Source organism: Triturus cristatus, chromosome 1_1 (assembly GCF_964204655.1).
Source record: "Triturus cristatus chromosome 1_1, aTriCri1.1, whole genome shotgun sequence".
NCBI lineage: Eukaryota > Metazoa > Chordata > Amphibia > Caudata > Salamandridae > Triturus > Triturus cristatus.
In genome coordinates this window covers 879,928,800-879,949,203 of record NC_140579.1, presented here as the reverse complement: position 1 = coordinate 879,949,203, position 20,404 = coordinate 879,928,800, and the positions used below count along the sequence as shown (strand labels likewise).

Here is a 20,404-nt window from a genome sequence, read left to right as displayed (position 1 = left end):
GTAACAGTACCGAACATCAGGGCTATATCACATTAGGAATGTCTCCGATAACTTCTTCATGAGTCCCATATTTATCTTAGTTATGGGGCAGCCTAGACTTTCTCCGCTCCCATGCATCATTCCAAATCATTACCCCATTGTTCAAACGTGGGTGGAAGATCCACCTCCCAAATTCAGGCTATATTTTGTAGAGCCACAACCAGGCTCACTTTGCAGGACAATTTTTTTATATTTTCGTTGTGCCCCCCCTCCCCAAAATTCCAAGAACAGTTTGTTTGAAAGCAACCGCATTCTACCCAAATTTAGGTATACATTTTAGTACTTCATCTTAAAATGTCCTGAATTTAGGGAAGTCTCATACAGTATGCAGGAGCGTACCAGGTAGACCTCATCTGACCTTGCTCGCCCACTTCTAGCCAACAGGGTCCTGGTGTAGTAACCTGTGTGTAAAACATTGTTATACAAGCTGGAAGCCCGCCCTGAATGCAACCTCCCTAGGTCCTTGTAGGGCCTCGCACCAGTCCCCAGCCGACATTTCCCCCAGGCCTCGCTCCCATTTTTCTTTGAGTACCCCCATGGTATCTAGCATATTATTAACCATTTTCTTCCATATCAGCAATATTGCTTTTTTGCGTCGGGGGCTCCATCCACATTCTATCTTCCACTGGGGTGTATGTATCATTTTGTAATGCGTGTCTGAGGCAGAGATATCTGGACCTCACTCTGGAATTCCATACTCTTCTTTCAGATCCCGAAAAGTCCTAATGGTGTCCCTGTCCTGTAGTTCAGTACATTAGGGCCCGCTCCGAGTATCCTTTTTTATTTTCACGTTTAGCTTGGCTTCTTTTTCAGTAGTGGCTTTTTACATGCTTTACACTTACACAATAATGTACTGAGAAGATATACAATAAGTTCATTTCTTATTAAGTATTATCATGTTATTCGTACACTCAGTCCAAGGCTAGGCACATAGAACACAATGCCTTTGCATTTACATTGTCCGGTTGCAGACCGCGCTGGTCTTCTATACAAACCATCACATCAGCTCTGCACTGCTGACACAGCGTCAAAGGAAAGGTGCTTTCATTATATGAACAGCCTCTGTGCCACATTCGGCAGGGGAGCACTTATGCAGGGATTGTCCTGGAACTCAGTGCACTGTGACTAAGATGCAGCCCTGCAGACTCTGACCTATCCTTCAAAGGAGGGTAGCCTGCTATACATCAGACCGGCTTCCTGGCACCTCATACGCAGTAATGGGTGGGGTAAGGCTATCCCAGAGGATCTGGCTGAGGGTACTCTCACTATGCTCTTAATAGCATAGGTAGTATTAGATAGAAGTATTACCACATAGTAACGTTATCGAGGTTGATTTATCTTTCACCATTCTTGTAATGTTGGTTACAATGCTTTGTTTCATCCGCCTAATAATTGCAGCTCGCGCTTTTTATACAAGAATACGAATGTTTCAATAAAATGTTTAAAAAGCCATATTCGTATCTTTCTTGAATTTATCTTGGGCACCCAAAAGTAACAACAAATGAGTAGATCTATTTTCATGATTTCCTTGGGGAATAAGAGTGGCCATGTTTAAGGTTGCCAATACTATTTGATACCCTGGTATGGTGAAGGGTTTAAAATGGGGTACTGTGAGCTTGCTATGAATTGAGCCAACATTTTCTGATGATGTGTGAACTGAGTCCCCATATTCTGAAGTTAATGTTGCCCAGATACACAGTCCTGCTTAATTAGTAGGACCCATATAACATGGTGCCACCATGGTGGATTGCATAAAAAAAAACAGTGTGAAGCAGTGTTTCCCCATACAGGACCCCAAGACAAACATAACATTCTCAAAATGTGTCTACCATTTGGTATGGTTCCCCTAGAAGAGGTTTGTGCCTTTTAGGACAGTGTTTTTTGCCATATATGCCATAACACATGGTACACCATCCATTGCATTTTTGCCTTCGGTGCGAAAACAGAATCAACATGAATATGGGCTGTAAATAAAAAGGGAGGCACCAGCAGTACGCCAATGCCTTGCGCAGGCTCACGTTGTGGATCAAGAGCGTAAGTTACCAAACATTATTGCTGAAACCTATACATCTATAGGTCGTGAGATTTGAGAGTCAGGCCTAATAAGCATCAGCTTAAAAGCAATTTTGAAAAAAATAATAGCAAGCAGACACGGGAGTTTTCCAATGACAAAAACACAAGGTAGATCTCAACAATCGGAGCCAACTGAAAAAAAGTTATAATTTACATAGCTGTGATACATTTAAACAGCCTCATCGGTATCAGCACACTGATGCACATCCTTCTCATTACTTTCAGGACTCACCCAACAAATGCTTGGAGAGAAGGGGAGGACCGGAACACAGTCACGAAAAATATGTGAAACAGAGAAAGGACTCACCGCTAGTCTGACATCATAAAAAACTTCCCCTAAAAAAAAAAAAATTCAAAAAGAATAAAGTGGCAATTATTTTTACTAAACATACCACACATTTTGAGAACGCTCCTTCAGAACAAGACGTGGGCACTGACACTACTAAACAGCACAGCAGAGGTCACCATAGTTAGTCAGAATCCAGCCGCAGTCCGTACAGGTAACAGCGGTAGGGCCAGGTAAGGAGGTATTTGCAGTTAGTCAAGCCCTATGAGTTTCGCTCACATTGCTTGCCTTGAAAATGTAGTGTAATTAACTATTTTCTTCTTTGCATAAGTGGAAGGAAATTTCTAATGGAGTCAATCAATCATAACACTTGTATAGCGCGCTACTCACCCGGAAGGGTCCCAAGGCGCTTGGGGGAAGGGGTCCGCTACTGCTCGAACAGCCAGGTCTTGAGTTGTCTCCTGAAGACGAGGTGGTCCTGGGTCAGCCGAAGGTGGATGGGGAGGGAGTTCCATGTCTTGGCCGCCAGGTAGGAGAAGGATCTGCCTCCGGCGGTGGCTCTTCGGATGCGTGGTACGGTGGCGAGGCTGGTAGACCGTAGCTGGCGGGTGGGCGTGTAGAAGGTCAGGCAGTCGTTGAGGTACTTGGGGCCCAGGTCGTAGAAAGACTTGTGTGCGTGGGTGAGGAGCCTGAACGCGATCCTCTTGTTGACGGGGAGCCAGTGCAGGTCCCTCAGGTGGCCGGAGATGTGGCTGCGTCGGGGGATGTCCAGGATGAGTCGGGCGGAGGCGTTCTGGATGCGTTGGGGAGTCTTTTCTGTAGCTTGGCTGTGGGTCCGGCGTAGAGGGTGTTTCCGTAGTCCAGTCGGCTGGTGACGAGGGCCTGGGTGACCGTCTTCCTGGTTTCAGTCGGGATCCATCGGAAGATCTTGCGAAGCATGCAAAGGGTGTGAAAGCATGAGGAGGAGACGGCGTTGACTTGTCTGGTCATCGAGAGGGAGGAGTCCAGGATGAAGCCCAGGTTGCGTGCGTGGTCTGTTGGCTTGGGGGCGGTGCCCAGGGCTGGGGGCCACCAGGAGTCGTTCCAGGCGGAGGGTGATGGTCCCAGGATGAAGACTTCCGTCTTGTCTGAGTTTAGTTTCAGGCGGCCGTTCTTCATCCACTCGGCGACGTCTTTCATCCCTTCGTGTAGGCTCGTTCTGGCGGTGGCGGGGTCTCTGGTGAGGGAGATGATCAGTTGGGTGTCGTCGGCGTAGGAGATGATGTTGAGGTTGTGCTGGCGTGCGATGGCTGCAAGAGGTCTCATGTAGACGTTGAAGAGGGTGGGGCTGAGTGATCCTTGCGGGACGCCGCAGATGACTTCGGTGGCCTCGGATCGAAACGGGGGGAGGCGGACTCTGTGTTCTTCCGGCGAGGAACGAGGTGATCCACTTCAGTGCCTTCTCTTGGATGCCGGTGTTGCGGAGGCGTTGGACTAGGGTGCGGTGGCAGACAGTGTCGAATGCTGCGGAGAGGTCCAGGAGGATGAGTGCTGCTGTTTTCGAGCAGGGCTCGGATGTAGTCGGTGGCTGCGATGAGGGCGGTCTCGGTGCTGTGGTTGGCTCTGAAACCGGATTGCGAGGGGTCGAGGGATCCGTTCGTCTCGAGGAAGGCGGCAAGCTGTCGGTTGGCGATCTTCTCGATGACTTTGGCAGGAAAAGGGAGGAGCGAGATGGGGGCGGAAGTTTTTGAGGTCGGTGGGGTCCGCTGTTGGTTTCTTCAGTAGGGCGCTGAGCTCGGCATGCTTCCAGCTCTCCAGGAAGGAGGTGTTGATGACGTCCCGGAGTTGGGGTGCGATGGTGGAGTCGGCCCTGTTGAAGACGTGGTGGGGGCAGGGGTCGGTTGGAGAACCGGAGTGGATGGTGTTCATCGTGCGGGCTGTGTCTTCGGTGGTCACCATTGTCCAGGTGCGGAGGGTGGCGGTGGGGTGCGTTGGTACGGTGGTTGGGTGCGAGGATGGTGTGCCGAAACTGTTGTGGATGTCGGCAATCTTGCGGTGGAAGAACGAGGCGAGGGAGTCGCAGAGATCTTGTGACGGGGTGATGTCGTTGTTGCCGGTGCTGGGGTTGGAGAACTCCTTGACGATGCTGAAGAGTTCCTTGCTGTCGTGGGCGTTGTTGTCTAGTCGCTCCTTCAGTGATTTCTTCTTGGTGGTGCGGATGAGCTGGTGGTGCTTGCGGGTGGCGTGTTTGAGGGCGGTCATGTTGTCAGTGGTCTGGTCGAGGAGCCAGGCTTTCTCGAGGGTGCGGCAGGTCTTCTTGGAGTCCTTGAGTTCGTCGGTGAACCAGGGGGCTTTCTTGTTTCTGGGTCTGCTGGGAGGGTTCTTCAGTGGTGCGAGGTAGTCGGCGCAGGCGGTCAGCCACTGCGTGAAGTTGCGGGCTGCTTCGTTGGGGTCCGATGTGCTGGCAGGTGGGTTCTGGCTGAGGGAGGTGGTGAGCTGGTCGGCGGTGATCTTGCTCCAGCTCCTGTGAGGAACCTGATGCGGGTGGTGGTGGGTTGTGGTTTTTCTGAAGCCGAAGTGGACGCAGCTGTGGTCGGTCCAGTGGAGTCCGGTGGAGTGGCTGAAGGTGATGTGCTTGCTGGATGAGAAGACGGGATCAAGCGTGTGGCCGGCGTAGTGGGTGGGGGTGTTGACCAGTTGCTTGAGTCCGAGGTTGGCGAGGTTGTCCAGCAGGGTGACGGTGTTGCACTCCTTGTTGTTCTCCAGGTGGAAGTTGAGGTCCCCTAGGAGGATGTAGTCAGCGGAGGGGAGGGCGTGTGGGCTGATGAAGTCTGTGATGTCTTCGCTGAATTGCGTGCGTGGTCCCGGGGGTCTGTAGATGAGGGTGCCTCTGAGGGTCGTCTTTGGGTCGGTGTGAATCTGGAAGTGGAGGTGTTCGGCGGTGGCGAAGGTGTCGGTCGTGATGCGGATGGTGTTCTTGTGGACGATGGGGTTGACGCCGTCCCTCCTGATGATCTTGTATCCATCCGGGATGGCGATGGCGATGTCGGGGGCTGAGGGGGCGTTCATCCATGTTTCAGTGAGGAAGGCGATGTCTGGTGATGTTGTGTCGAGGAGGTTCCAAAGTTTCACGGCGTGTCTGTGGACGGAGCGGGTGTTGAGCAGGATGCACTTGAGGCCGCTGCTGGAGTTAGGCTTGGCGGGCGCGGTGCAGGTTCGGAGGCAGGTGAACTTGCAGGTTGTGCAGGTGAAGGGTCCGTGAATGCGTCTCGGGGCGGCCCGGCAGCAGGTGGGGTTCCGGCCGGCATTGAGTGTGTTGAGGGCCGCGGCGTCGTAGGTCCGTCGGGTGGGCTGGCAACGGCGGGGGCCAGTGGTTCTGGCGGTGGGCGCGGGCTAGGCTCAGACGGGCACAGACGGGCTTGCCTTTGGCGCGCCTTCGGCGCACAATCGGCACGCACGCTGCGCGTACGCGCGGTCGCCATTTATGGCTAAGTGGGAGGGAGGAGCAGCTGGGAGCGGGGAGGACACAAAACGAAAGGGGGCGTGGCCGCGTGAACGGCGGCGGGGAGCGGGGTGGGCAAGGCACAGGGGGACGACACTAAAGTTTAAACAAGGCAATATAAACTCACACAGGCACAGGGGGACAACAGCAGAGACAAAACAGAAGGCAATGAGAACAACAGCAGAATCACAATAAATTACAATAAATTACGAACACACGGCGGAGGGGCAGGGAGCAGCGAGGCAGGCAGCTAGGGCGGCAAAACAGCACAACGAGGCACAACGAGGCTGCGAGCAGGGGCGAGGGGCATTCACACAGCTGGTGGCCGTGCGGCGCGGGGGTGTCCTGAGAACAGGACACACCTGGGGAGTGGAGTACATGGTATTTAGTATAAATACGAAAGGAGAATTGTTTCAAGTGTTCATTCCTGTGAGAAGTTGGCCTGGTATATGCTGTTCACTATTTAAAGTGGACACCTAGCACCAGTACAATTTGACTCTTATGGTAGTAGGTTTAAGACAACCTTTCAAGAAAGCTATCCTAGTGGTAGCTGTGGAGAGCAGCCTTCAGGCTAAGTCTATACAGGAATGTAAAGCAGCTTGTTTTACCTTATAATCTCTTGAATCACTAAATGAAAGGACACCACACAGGTATATATATCTACAGGGGTCACAAACGCTCTGTGGCTCCACATCTTGATTCACCTCACCTCTGCACGGCCCTGTTTCTGACCTGACCAACCGCCACCTGCCTGAACTCATGCTAAACCAGTCGAGCAGGACTGGCCGTGTCCTTGTTCGCCACAATCTGACTGAACTCTTGCTAACCCCAGTTGACCAGGACTGTTTGCCCGTGCTTACTGTCCTCACCCTGCCCTTCGCCCTGCAGGGCTTGACAGCTACCATCTTAGACTTATCAGATTGACCTCTGCTCTGCTTGTTGTGCAATTATGGGTTTCACCTATGCCCTGCAGGGACCAAACAGTGACCATCTGCGTGTGTCTGTTGCCGATGCTCTCTCTCCATCTCATGAGATCGTAATAAATATCCTTACTCTCGGCGCTCCAGTGTTGGTCTCAGTTTGTATCCCGGACCCGTGGACGAAGGGTGGACCCTGCACCTTTGGGTGGTCTTCCAAGGAGACCCCCAAATCCACACTCTTCTTCACACATCGCAGCATGGTTAGTATAGAATTTCTTCAGTTGGGCCCAGTCTAGTGGGAGAATGACAGCTACGCAGTGGTTCCACTCCTGGTCCGGTTGTCTCTCATACAGCCTCCTCAATGCCCAGATTTAGATTAAACAAAATGCTAGCCTAACCTTAAAGTACTTATTCCCTTCCTGTAGGCACGGCAGGATGTCAGAATGACCCAGAGGGTCTGCAAAATTCAAAAGCTCTCTCTCCACCAATTTTGGACGAAACTTCCGTCCCCGTTGATTTAGATTTAGCTATATTCGGAGATTAGAGACTCAAAACATACCAGTTCTGACTGGTCCTAGATGTTATGTTTCCTGGGCTCACTCTGCCTTGTATCTGCTTCTGTTGCCCAGGAAGAAGATCAGAGATCAGGAAACACGTGATGGGGAGGTTTCATTCAGGGTAGAGAAAATCTATCATGAAAAAGAAATGGACTGGAGAGTGACAGACACAGACATAGATACAGACTGGTATGTCTGAGAGGGATCTAGCTAGCTTATACAAAAGGAAAGCACCATCAAGTCACCATGTAACAAGCATTTACAATGCAATGGTCTCGGCATTGGTAAAGTTAGAGCTATTGGCATTGCTCATGACATTATTTTTGTTTATGTTTCTAAAACATTTAAAGAAACGGCATTGTCATGCGCAATGCCAATAGCTCTAACTTTAACAATGCCGAGACCGTTGCATTGTAAATGCTTGTATCATAGTAGGTTTGGGCTTAAACAGCGCAGTCAGCAAAGGACAGTGCGATAAAAAATGGGAAAGCTCTCCGATGAAAGGAGGGCGAGGAGATACGAGTAAAGGCTTAGAGGCGTTGATACATTTTACGTTCCTTTGTTTAATTGACTTCATGAAATGTAGAATTACGGATAAAATCGTTCAATGATGTGGCGGAGTCAATTAAGAAGGCCATGGCCGGGGGCCCATAGCTGCAAAGTTCAGACAAGCATGTGTGCTTTTGTGTGACATTTCCGTGGTTTCAAAGCTTTTCCTTAATATCTCGTGCCGAGTTAAAATATGACTCATGAGGTCTTGGGCCATCCCACAATATCCGACACTGCGCGTATTAAGTATGCCTGTAACTTGATGGGGGAGAGGGCCAGAGGTGCGGCGTCTGTGACAGGAAAGTGATGCCTCCTTTAACAAAGAAAAACAAGGAGATCAGGTGAGGGAGCAACGCCGGGACACCACCGCCTTTCTCCGAGGCAGAGCAGAAATGCCTCGGAGAAAGGGAGTGTCCTTTTCGGATTCGGGGGCGTGTTAAGTCTCAGAATGGAACGAAAAGAAGGACTGAATAAACCACTCAATCCTGACATGGGGCAACTTGAACACTCTTTCGACAGATACGGAAACCACTTATTAAGTGGGATGAAATGCCCCCGCTTGCATATTAAAAGGATATTATTACATGTGGCCTCCTACACAAGACTTTGGGGCTTGCAATATTATTATGCGCCGCTGGGGGGCATAAAATGCTGGTAAACCATGATGCGGGTTGTACCCATTAACTTTCTGTATTCCAAGTAGGTTGGAGTATCATCGTAAAGCAGGGGAGATAGTTCAGCAGGTTGGGTGCCTGTGGTGGGAGTCTACTGAATCTGTACACCACATGTTCAATACCCTCACACCTTTGTGCCTCGATTTCTATTAATACCGATAAAATGTTTTACATAGCGCTTTTTACCACATTTCGAGTCACTGTACATACCACGTGTACACAATACCACTCACTTTATTAACCCCGAAAGCTGAAAGGCTGAATCCACCGAGCCTGGCATCAAACCTGTAACATGCAGGCTTCACACACATTCCAGAGGGGAGCATAACATACATAACAGATGTCTCCCCACTTGGTGTGTTTGAAAGATTTTTTACCAGACAACTGTTCGAGTGAAACAGAAACCCTGTTTCTAGGCCTGTGTTTTCATTTAGCACAATGCATTCTGGAAGATGTAGTCAGAAAGTCTCCTCGATCGGGCTGAAACAACGTGATATTCATGGGGACATGGAGGCTCCTGGCAAGCCCAGCCGTGGGTGGTTGGGCACTGGCAACATAGTTGTGGAAGAAATACAAGACCGCAAATCACCGGAGGTGCACAAAAGCATTACGATTCTTACTGCCTTCAGGGAGGGAACATCAGGTTTCAGCTCTTCAACACTTCCAGCCCAACCCCCCTGCCCCGCCCCCTCACGGTTTGACTGGATTAGTAAGGGTTAATGGGAGACACATGTGGTCTAGAATAGATGCTGCTTGCTTGTACTGCCTGGTCTAAAACATGTAAGCTAATTTCGGTCATATTATCAAAACGTGTTTCAGTGTTTCCATAGTGCCTACATGTCGCTGAAGTGCAGCTGCAATGCCCAATGCCTTCGAACGCATCTGGAAGGTTACGCGTGGCTGATGGGAGCACAGATTCTAGGGCAAACCGCGTGGAACACAATATACATAGTAAGCTCTCAAGTTAAAAACGAGAATGTTCCCGCCTCTCTATTTGTGCCTCGCATGAAGCAAGCTCATTGGGTACAAAAATATTGACGTAGGTTTTGTGTGTGAGCGTAGTAGGGAGCGGGTATACATCACAGAAGACTTCATGGTGGTAGACGCTTCGGGTGAGGGCGCCTGTGAACGGTCAGCCGCCAAGATGAGCAATCGTCATGAATCCTGGGAGAGGGATCACTCCTGGGAGAGGGATCACAACACCAGAGAGCACGGTCTGGGAGTAGCAAAGCCCATTGTAATGTGCCCACGGCCCCACGGGCGCATCTCACTGCTAGACCGAACCCCATCTCCTCAGCGTCAGCAGACTACGACACAACGTACAGTGTAGATTCCCTTAATACCCCCTTTTTAACCCCTAATTGTTAAACCTCAGGGTCGACGTCACGTGTAAAGCGAGCATCCTTAACTGAACACTTTACTCCTGTAAAATGTTTACTGCCACGCTCACGACGGCCCACCCACCCAGGCTCCCAAGTAGGCGCGATGGAGCCACCGTACGTACAACAGTTATTTGCGAATGCTCACAGACTACCTGGCAGAAAAATACACACACACGCAGCACATGGCCTGTCAGAGGATTATCTCGGTCTGTGAAACAAACATTGGCACAATAAAGTTTACCTTCTAGGTTTGGCAGAAAAATACACACACACGCAGCACATGGCCTGTCAGAGGATTATCTCGGTCTGTGAAACAAACATTGGCACAATAAAGTTTACCTTCTAGGTTTCCTCCCCTGCTTTCTCTGGTAGCTTGTCCAGCAGCAACAAAGTGTCCATTCGCCATAAAGCCAGCTCTCTCAAGCGTCCCTCAAATCAAAAATCCCCTCCCTGCCTCCTTCACAGCGGCATGACGTCATGCGGGAAGGGGGCGGCCCTGCCCCTGACACAGTCCATACAAAGAGACCCTTTTAACTTAAAAAAAAAAAAAAAAGATAAATATATGATGACGTTTAGGGAGCAGAGTAAAGGAAGTGGTTGAGCTATTTCGCGAGGTTTTTTTTTGGTCTGGAATGCGGGCGCCGAGGAAATCTCCATTGTGCAGAGGTGCAGGGACGCGGCGATGAAGAGACCGGTGCCGTGTGAGTTAAGAATATTCGCTGGAGAGAGTCTGTCTTTTTACGAACAAGGAGATCAGGTGAGGGAGCAACGCCGGGACACCACCGCCTTTCTCCGAGGCACAGCAGAAAATGCCTCGGAGAAAGGGAGTGTCCTTTTCGGATTGGGGGGCGTGTTTTGCTGTTGTCTCCTCCCTGAGACTTCTCGCAAAAAACACGCCCCCCGATCCGAAAAGGACGGGGCAGGATTAGAGTGACGGGACCTCTTCTCCAATGGCTGGCCAGCATTTACTAGGCCAGCCAATGGAGAACAGGGGCGGGTTCAAGCCCCTCTTCTCAAAGTCACTCAAACTCATTAAATCTCGGAGCGAGACTGCGCAAGCGCAGCCTTTCGCAGCCGAGACCTAAAAAGGATGTTATATCCTGCTTATGCTGATGCAATGCCAATCTACCACCAGTGGAATGTTCATGTCATGATGCTGTCAGAATGTTAGGAATCTGCAGTGAGTGTTGACAGTTGACTGGGCTGAGCTGCCTGCTGGCTGCTCCTGGTGGGGTCTCCCTCTGGACCTGAACTGATCCTCATCTGGTCCTGTTCTTATCTACCTGTGATCTTGTAACATCTCCAATAAATCTACCTAAATCATCACAACTGAGTGGACTTGATCACTACATTATTTTGGCGAGGATTTTGAACTTAAAGAACCTACTTCTGTCACCTCTACAAAATCTTCAAGCAACTTCAAAAATACATCAACCTCCAGCAACTCAACTCAAGTTATCTCAACTGGCATCTTGACCCCACCAGTGACCTCCCATCGGTCGCCCACTACCAGTCTGCCAGTTGTTCCTGTGAGGAAAAGCGTCTGGGAAGTCTACATTCAGTCTTGGGCAGATTTCTTAAAGAACCTGCAACTTCAACTTTCAATCAATCAACTACTTCTACAACGGAACGCAATAGTGCCAGTTCCAATCTCTATGCAACAGCTCATGTCTCTGCCTGCTGTTCCTACAGCGTGTAAAAAGGTCTGTTCTTCCAACGCTTGCAGCACCTCAAAAAAACGAGTCTGTTTTCAACTGCAGCCCAAACGTGTTCCTGTGTTGTCTGCAATGTCTCTACAAACAAGAGTCTCAGCAAACGAGTTCTGCAAGCCTCGTCAGTTGCATCTCCGATCAAGACGTAGTCGGCCTGATCACCCGGTTTTGTCGAAGGGCAGTTTATTTGACTCTGTGAAGACCTGGCTGTCTATTGTTTTTTGTGAGTACCAGTGTTTTGGTGAGCATATGTACATTTGTTAGTGAGCAAGGATTGTGCTCTTTTCGGCATATCTCTTTGTTTTTAATATTTATTTAAACCCTGAGGTAGTTCAGTCTAACGGCAGCGCATCCTTCAATTTCAAAATGCAAGCGCGTTCTCACCTTCTACTGTCGCGAGGAGGGAGTGCATTCTCCGTTCTTCAGTTCTCTGTGACGCCCGACATTCGGTCTTCTGCTTGGTTTGTGAATTCACGCCTGCATGCTTCAGCGTGCCCTGAGCCACCCGGGATAACGTAAAAAAACGTGCCGCCATCTTTGAATTGGCGTGGACACTCAAGCTGCTGCAATACACTATTGTCTTCATTCCTTTCCGGTATTTTGCCAACCACGTTTTTTTTATATACATGAACTTTATTGCACATTTCACTGCCATTCTGATCGCATCAATAACGTGGAAATGCTGGCAACTACGGAAGTCTGTTTTCCACCAAAAGGGAAGGGACGCTCTCCATTTAACACTCTGGTGACGCTCTGCTTTTGAGACTCTGGTTGGACTGAGGTACTTGTTTTCTTAACGGTCGGCAGTATTTTATCTACGTTATGAGCACAGTGACTACATTCATCAACCTCTGTACCTGTGAGTTTGGATTAACGATTTGTCTGTTTTTTTTTTAAGACGTGGCATTGGAGGTGTCATTTTATTTTTGACATTTTCAAAGATTACGAGCTTTATTCACACTTATGCTGCCATCTAGTGTTTATTTCAAAAAGCATTCATTATTTATATGCCAATTTCATAAGCCAATTTCAAGCTTTTATTTATTACAAGTCTACATCGTTTCAACCTCAGGTGTTGTAGTTAATTCTACATTTTTTTTAAAACTGCTGAGTAACTTTTAGAATAGTGCGACTAGTCATGCTTTATAACCAGTCAGGTTGTTTATTTTGTCTTATTAGAGCGGTGCAGACCTGTGCACAATGTCTATACCTCAACATGGTTTCTGGCAGGTGTTTTTATCCCTTCATTACTGTGCACAACTCTATTCGACCTCCCTCCTGGGAGCTATGCAAGGGTGTAGCCCCTTTTGCATTAAGTATATGGGTTCCCACCCATACATTCACATTCTAGTTTACCCTTCACAGGGTGTACTTTATGGGTTTTTGTCCGATCTGTTTGTTGCACGTTTATACAATTTTTCACAGGTGCACTATTTTTGTTTCCCTCTCACAGAGGATCCATGCAAAGGTTACAGTCCTATTGCATAAGTGTGGGTTCCCACCCAAACACTGTCAATTCTACCCTTTTATAGGGATTTCATGCAAAGGTTACAGTCCTTTTGCATTACCAGGGGTTCTTACCCAAATATTCCTTTCATTGGTTGGAATATGTCATGAGTACCTACTCATATGTGCTGTTTTAACGCAGTTGCATCACTATAGTGCACGGTGTGGCTTTTCCACACAAAGTTTGTTCTTACACGTACATGTGTGTGGGGAGGATTCCCAGTTTGGTGCACAAATCATCTCTTTCCCAAGAGATCAGTCGTGGGTTCTCACCCATGCAGTTAAGTTCACATATTTAGCTTAGGTTTATACCTTATTTCAATGCTTTTCATATTTTCATTGCTAAGTATGTTCTGTTGATATTATATTTTATTGCTGTTTTTGCACTGTTATCTTTGCATTACAATTTTGTCATTGCTTTAAGATAGTGGTGTTTAGATGGGGAATTACCTTATATTTTTTCCTCATTTTTCTTGTTTCTTTCTTCTTTTCTGTTTCCTTCTCAGGTCTTCTTCTCGTGTCTCTTGTGGATTCTGGGTTTTCTTTCGTGTTATCTTCCTCTGCGTGTGTCACTATCTGTTGCCCTGTGTGTTTTTTTTTCGTTTTACAATTTCAGCCTCCATTTCATTCCTGTTCTGGCCAGTGGGTATGTTTTGGGGCAGTCTTTTGCGTTTTCTTTTATCCTTTTCTCTTACGTTGTTGTTTTTTTTTTCTTCTTCGCTGTTGTGTAAGAAGGGAGGATGGTTTCTATGTTTGTTTCTTCTGTTTGATTCTTCTCTGTTTCTTAATTTCTCTCTGTTTGCTTTTCTCTATGGTTGTTCTCACACTGCTTTTCTTATGATCGTTGTTCTCCTTGTTTTTGTATAATCACTTTGCTTTCACTTTCTCAGGTTTGTCTCTTATGTTTCTAGCTTTATGTTTTCCCGTATGAGAAAGGGGGATATGTTATATCCTGCTTATGCTGATGCAATGCCAATCTACCACCAGTGGAATGTTCATGTCATGATGCTGTCAGAATGTTAGGAATCTGCAGTGAGTGTTGACAGTTGACTGGGCTGAGCTGCCTGCTGGCTGCTCCTGGTGGGGTCTCCCTCTGGACCTGAACTGATCCTCATCTGGTCCTGTTCTTATCTACCTGTGATCTTGTACCATCTCCAATAAATCTACCTAAATCATCACAACTGAGTGGACTTGATCACTACAAAGGACTAATGTGGACCCTCACCATTCACTGAACCACATGTCACACACAAAATACAATAATATTTGTTAAAAAGGCAAGGTAACCTATGGCTTGGAAGGAAAAGGCAAGCCTAAGCTACAAATGTTACCTATCTGTGATTTAATATGTTGCTGCATAACACAGGCACTACATTCAATTATGAAAACATTAAAACACTAAAAAGATAAGCTTATCACAAGGCACGTTTGCCAAAAAGCATAAGAACATTAAATTAAATCAGATAACAGCCTTGCTGCTCTGGTTTAACTACCAAATTTGACCCAAGAAATCATTAGGGAAACTGATATCGCTCAAAAAAACTGGACTGCTGTGTATTCCAAGCCAAAACAGTTTCCCACAGAAGCATTGCTCTGGCCCTTCACCAAACAATATGTAGCCTAAAACTGTCTTCAGTTCCTTGGTTTGTTTAGAAGGCCTCATGGGTAAATATCGGCTGACGAATGCGAAGTGTATGTCACAATGCTGAATAGCATGTATTTATTCATAAGTCCATGGCTGTAGATAACAAAACATAAACCGTTCAGCAAAAACAAATTACTTCTGTGTCGCTTGGCCACAATGAACATTGGCTCTAAAACCAACTCATGTGTATTGCTTATAGAAGTGTATGCATTTCCCAAATAGCAACATTTACACTGTGCAGAATGTGGTTTGTTTTCAAAAAACAGTTTTTTTGGCAAAGAAATTTTGGGGGTATGTCACACAACGAAAACTCACACTTGCCTCCCAAGTACCTAAAGCTCAAACCTTGGGATACGAGGAAACAGCTTTCTCCATGGCTCCAGTCAAAAGTTATAATTTACTAGTAAGACTTCTTCGCAACCAGTCTCACCGAGCTTTAAAAACGTTTTCATTTTTTTTTAAACATTTTATTGTCATTATAATACACATCGAGTAGAGCAATTCACAATCATGACCGTTACAGAGAATAATTGACATAGTGTAACACGCAATAATTCCGTACACAATGAATAGAAATATGAATACAATTGTGCCCATCCCATCGCCATAAAGCTGCCGAATTCCCTCATCTCACATTGGGAACTTTCTCATGGCGTGCCCGTTTTCTGGTTATCAGTCACTCGAGCCCGAATCCGAGTCTTCGGGTGGAGGGGCACATACATTTCCCCGAAAATTGTTCCATTTCACCCACTCGCGTGTCCATTTTCAGGGGCATTTCCTATTAATAAAGACTTGCCTTTTCTGCCACCATGGCGCTATCAAGATCCCAACACTATTGCTGGTGAGTGGGTAGTGTTAGGGATCCCCAGTATCGCGCAGTGTTCACGCGCAGCTTGCCGAACCTACTTGGCCCAGTTAATTGAATAACCGGAGACCCTACCATAGGATGCACAAATGTCGAGCAGGCAATTGAGACCGTCTGGGGTGTGTCAAATATAATAAGATGTCATCTGCATATAGGGAGATACGGTCCTCCCATCCCTCCATCCACTTCATTCCCTGAATCACAGGGTCTCTCCGTATCCATGCCTCAAGGGGCTCCAATACCAGGGCGAACAGCAGTGGGGAGAGGGGACAGCCTTGCCTAGTCCTTCGCCCCAGCAGAAAGTCCTCCGATAAGTGCCCATTGACCACTACCCGCGCCAGTGGCTGTATGTAGAGCAGCTGTATCCAGGCGCAAAATTTCGGTCCAAAACCGAAATGTCGCAGCACCGCAAATAGGAAGGGCCACTCCACACGTTCAAAGGCCATACTGGCATCCAGTGAGAGAATCACCGCCTCCTCTTGGATATATGGCCCTCGAGCCAGAACACCATGTAGCAGTCGCAGGTTCATTCCAGTATTTCTGCCCGGCATAAAGCCGGATTGGTCTGGGTGTACGAGTGCCGCGAAGTGGGGCTGCAGCCTGGTCGCTAGCGCTTTAGCTAGTATTTTCGCTTCCGCGTTAAGGAGCGAAAGCGGTCGATAGAAGTTGCACTCCTGGGAGGGGGGGGGGGGGTGGGGGGGGGGGGGGGGTTTGCCGGGCTTTAATATTGCTATTAGTGTCGCCACCCTCTGATCACGAGGAAGCGATCCCGTCACCAGGCTGGCTTGGTACATTCTCAGCAGGTGCGGCGATTTCCTCTCCCGCGAGGTCCGCTTCTAGTGGTTGTGCATCTTGCGATGTTAGTTTTGGGATAAGTATATCTCTTAGGAAGTCTAAGTTTTCCCCAACCGTTGTCGTGGCCACAGGCGTGTAAACCGTTTCGTAATGGCGTGCAAATGCCTTAACGATGTCATTGGGATCTGTTATCGTCTCCCCGTTTGTTAATCTAAGTTGTGCTACCCACCGGCTGGCCCTTTCCTTTTTATCTAACCACGCAAGCAATTTGCCAGCTTTGTCCCCCACTTTGTATATCGTATGTTGCGTCTTCGCGATTCGCGCCTTGGCCTCCTCCCATACATGGTCCCTGTAGGCCTGTGTGGCGAGACTAAGAGCATGGGTAGAGTAGTCGTTGGGATCTGTAGCGTGCGCGCCTTCCGCCTGGTCAACCGCTCACTCTAGCCCCAAAACCTGTTGAGCCAAGTCGCATTTGTGGGCAGTTATCACGGAGATGGCCTGCCCGCACAGGACCATCTTGTACGCCTCCCAGAGAACGACTGGGGAGGCCACTGAGCGCATGTTGTCCTGAAAGTATTGTTCCGAGGTCTTATGCATGGCCTTTCGTATGTTTGGTACCTTGAGATACCCAGGGTGAATGGGGAATGTTTTCATTTTTAATCAGTTGTGAGAAAGTGCCATCTTTCTTGCATGGTATGCCCCCACTTTTTGCTGAATGTACTTTGACGGAGTGTGCCCAGGGCCTATGTTCCTTCCCTAAACCAAAACCTCCAACCCAAATTGGCAAACCCTGGCCACATGTCAGCCCCTGATAAATGGTACCCTGGGTACCCAGGGCCTTGTGACAAGGGAAGGCCTCCAAGGGCTACAGCACTCATTGTGCCACCCTTAGAGGCCCTCTACCCTAACACACACACACTGCCCTTGCAGGCCGAGTGTCTGGATACAGGACAAAACAGAGTTGACATGGCACACATCCCTGTGTGCCATGCCCACAACCTACACTGCCCTGGCATACATCAGCCCTCTAGCTGGGTGCCATATGCCAGTGGTGAGGGCACAGGAGCATGAGCCCTGTGCCCCTACAGTACCCAGGTCCATTCCTGGGCCCTTTAAGTGCAGTGCTGCCATTTAAGAGTACATGGTGCTGGGAACTTGTCAAACACGAACTCCACAGCACCATAATGGCAACACTGAAGACTGAGAAGTTTGGTATCAAACTGTTCAGCACATTAAACCCACACTGATGCCAGTGTGGGATTTAATGTACCAAGCACCACAGAGGGCATCTTAGAGAGGCCCCCTGAAAACCTAACCTATAATCCACGTCTGGTCTGAGAGGCTGCCTAGGCTGCCACACAGCAGACATGTTGCTGGACCCCTGGGTAGGCGAGCCCCTGCTCTCCTGGGCCTGCAACATTGCACATCCTGGGCGAGGTGCTAGAGCTCCTCCCCCAGGATGGGCAGGGGGAAGCTTCAAAGGCATGCCGCTCCTGTGAGCTTCCCCGGGCCACTTGCAACCCCCACTCTGGCGGGAAGCTTGGCCAGAAACCCCAATTAAGGACAGGGGATGTGCCAGCCTGCCAACCCCACCCCTCAGATGGGGGAGGCGAGGTGAAGCACATCTCCGGGCGCTTGCCGTCTTGAAGATGGGATGCCCTACCCAATCAGGACTAGACCACTGCCCCCCTCCCACAGGAGAGTGGTAGAATGGGGGGTGTACCCACCCCAGGACAGGGACCCATTGGTCCCTGCCCTTTACCGACCTGTAACGCCCCTAAATCTAGTATTTAGGGGCACCCTGAACCTTCCTTCCCCAGATTCCGAAATACAAAGAAGAGCAAGAAGAAAGAAGACCTGCCCTGCAGCTGCTAAGAAGAAGAAGACACCAACTGCTTTGGCCCCAGCTCTACCGGCCTGTCGACCCTCAAACCTGCTCCTGCTACAACCCGAAAAAACAAGAAGCACCAGTGCTGCAAGTCATTCGAGAGCTGTTTTCTAGTGCATTGAACAAAGCAAATGCTACAAAAACCACCTTTTCCGTTGGATTTAACCCAAAATTATTATTTTTTTAAATCACATAAAATAGATATCAAAAACACAATTTACCTTAGACAGACAAAAACTAAAAAAGTCATCCATTTATAATCTTTCAAATAAGTGCGGACTAATGCGGAGCTAAGTATTTTAGAGATGGGCCTCACTTTTGTCCCAACAAGAAATACTAATTTCGTACAAATGAAGACAGAATTCATTGAATTCTGCAGAAAGATTAGCATGACAACTTTTTTTAGTGGTCAACCCATAACAGATAATTTTGAAACAACGGGACTGCGAAAGAAATCAACATTTTGTCCACCCTCGAGTAAAATTCCTAAGGAGGTTATCACGTTCGAAAGAACGGTTTTATCTGCGATTTCAGAGATGGAGAAAAAGAATAGAAAGCCTATGAAACATATCAGCACAAAAAGAGGCCCTTTCAAATTTAAAGAACGATGTCTCTATAACGATAAAACAGGCCGATAAAGGTGTCTCGATTGTGGTTTGGGGCATCCCCCAATATACAGCTGAAGTGAACAAACAACTCAGTAATAGCGAATGCTAAGAAAATCTCTGCGGACCCCACCTTGGAACTACAAGTACATCTGCTCAAGATCCTAAAAAATAGATATGATCAAGGATTCCTAGGAAAGAAGGAATTTGATTATTTACAAAACAAACATCCTAGAATACCAATCTTTTATGTACTTCCTAAGGTACATAAGGATGAAAATAATCCACCGGGGAGACCAATAGTCTCAGGCTGCGAGTCTGTTAGAACCCATTTCCAAATTTGTGGATTTCTTTTTGAAACCCTTTATGGTTGAAGTCAGATCATTTTTACAAGACACCACTGATTTCATTAATAAACTGGCGTCAATGGATTTTGACAACAACAACTTGCTAGTGAGTATGGATGTGGTATCTTTATATACCCAGATACCACAAGATGAAGGACTAGCTGTACTATCTTCATTTTTGGACAGCAGAATACAACCAGTGAAAATTCCAACAGAATTAATTATTGAATTGGCGAAGTTTGGTATAAAAAAAAGAACTAGTTCAATTTTTAGGATGAATTTTACTATCAGATTAAAGGAGTAGCTATGGGGTGTCCATTCGCCCCCGAGTTAGCAGTTCTGTTCATGTCCAAATATGAAGATAAATTCATCTATGCTAACAACCCCTTTAAACAATGGATCGGCAGTTGGGTCCGCTACATCGATGATATTTTTATGGTGTGGACGGGAGGTGAAAAATAGCTACACTCCTTCCACGACTGGATTAATAACAGGACAGCCGACATAAAATTCAGTTTGAATTACTCTAACCTATAAATGTCATTTTTAGGTCTCGCCTTGCTATCGCGTAAGCGATCGCAAAGCGAGACTATAGGGGCTTTTAAAAGTGCTCCCAAAAAGCGGATTGCATTGCTAGCACGCGCACAATCACGCGCTTGGTGCCGCCATGCACTCCGCTCTTTGGGAGCACTTCAAAGAGTCCGCTCCCCCGCCCCCAAGCGCGCGCGCCACGCTCCGCCGGGCTTGTTTAATTTCAGCTGTTTGAGAATGCGCAGCTGGTCGTGTTATCTTGTTTAGCTCATTTGCTGTACTTTCGCTGGCGTCACAGAGAAGATATTTTCGAGCCTCGCAGAAAATAAACACTTCCTTGCTTCAGAAGCTTCGCTTGTGCTTTTCACGCAGCGTTTTTGTCGGGCGAACTGTCCTCCTTCCACTAAACAGGGTGATGGCTGGCCGTAGAAAACCCTTCCCTCAGTCAAACCAAACACACGCGGCGTGATTTTAAGCTCCGGCAGTAAGGTAGCTATCCTGAAGTGCTCGTTATTTCTACCCTATAACAGCAACCATTGGAGTTATTAA

General features: G+C 47.9%; 1 protein-coding gene across 7 annotated transcripts in view; it reads right to left on the bottom strand.

Moving 5' to 3' along the window:
* LOC146871232 (ATP-dependent chromatin remodeler CHD8-like) overlaps positions 1–20,404 on the bottom strand; it is a 2,388,691-nt gene that overhangs the window by 2,267,913 nt on the left and 100,374 nt on the right. The window lies entirely within an intron of this gene.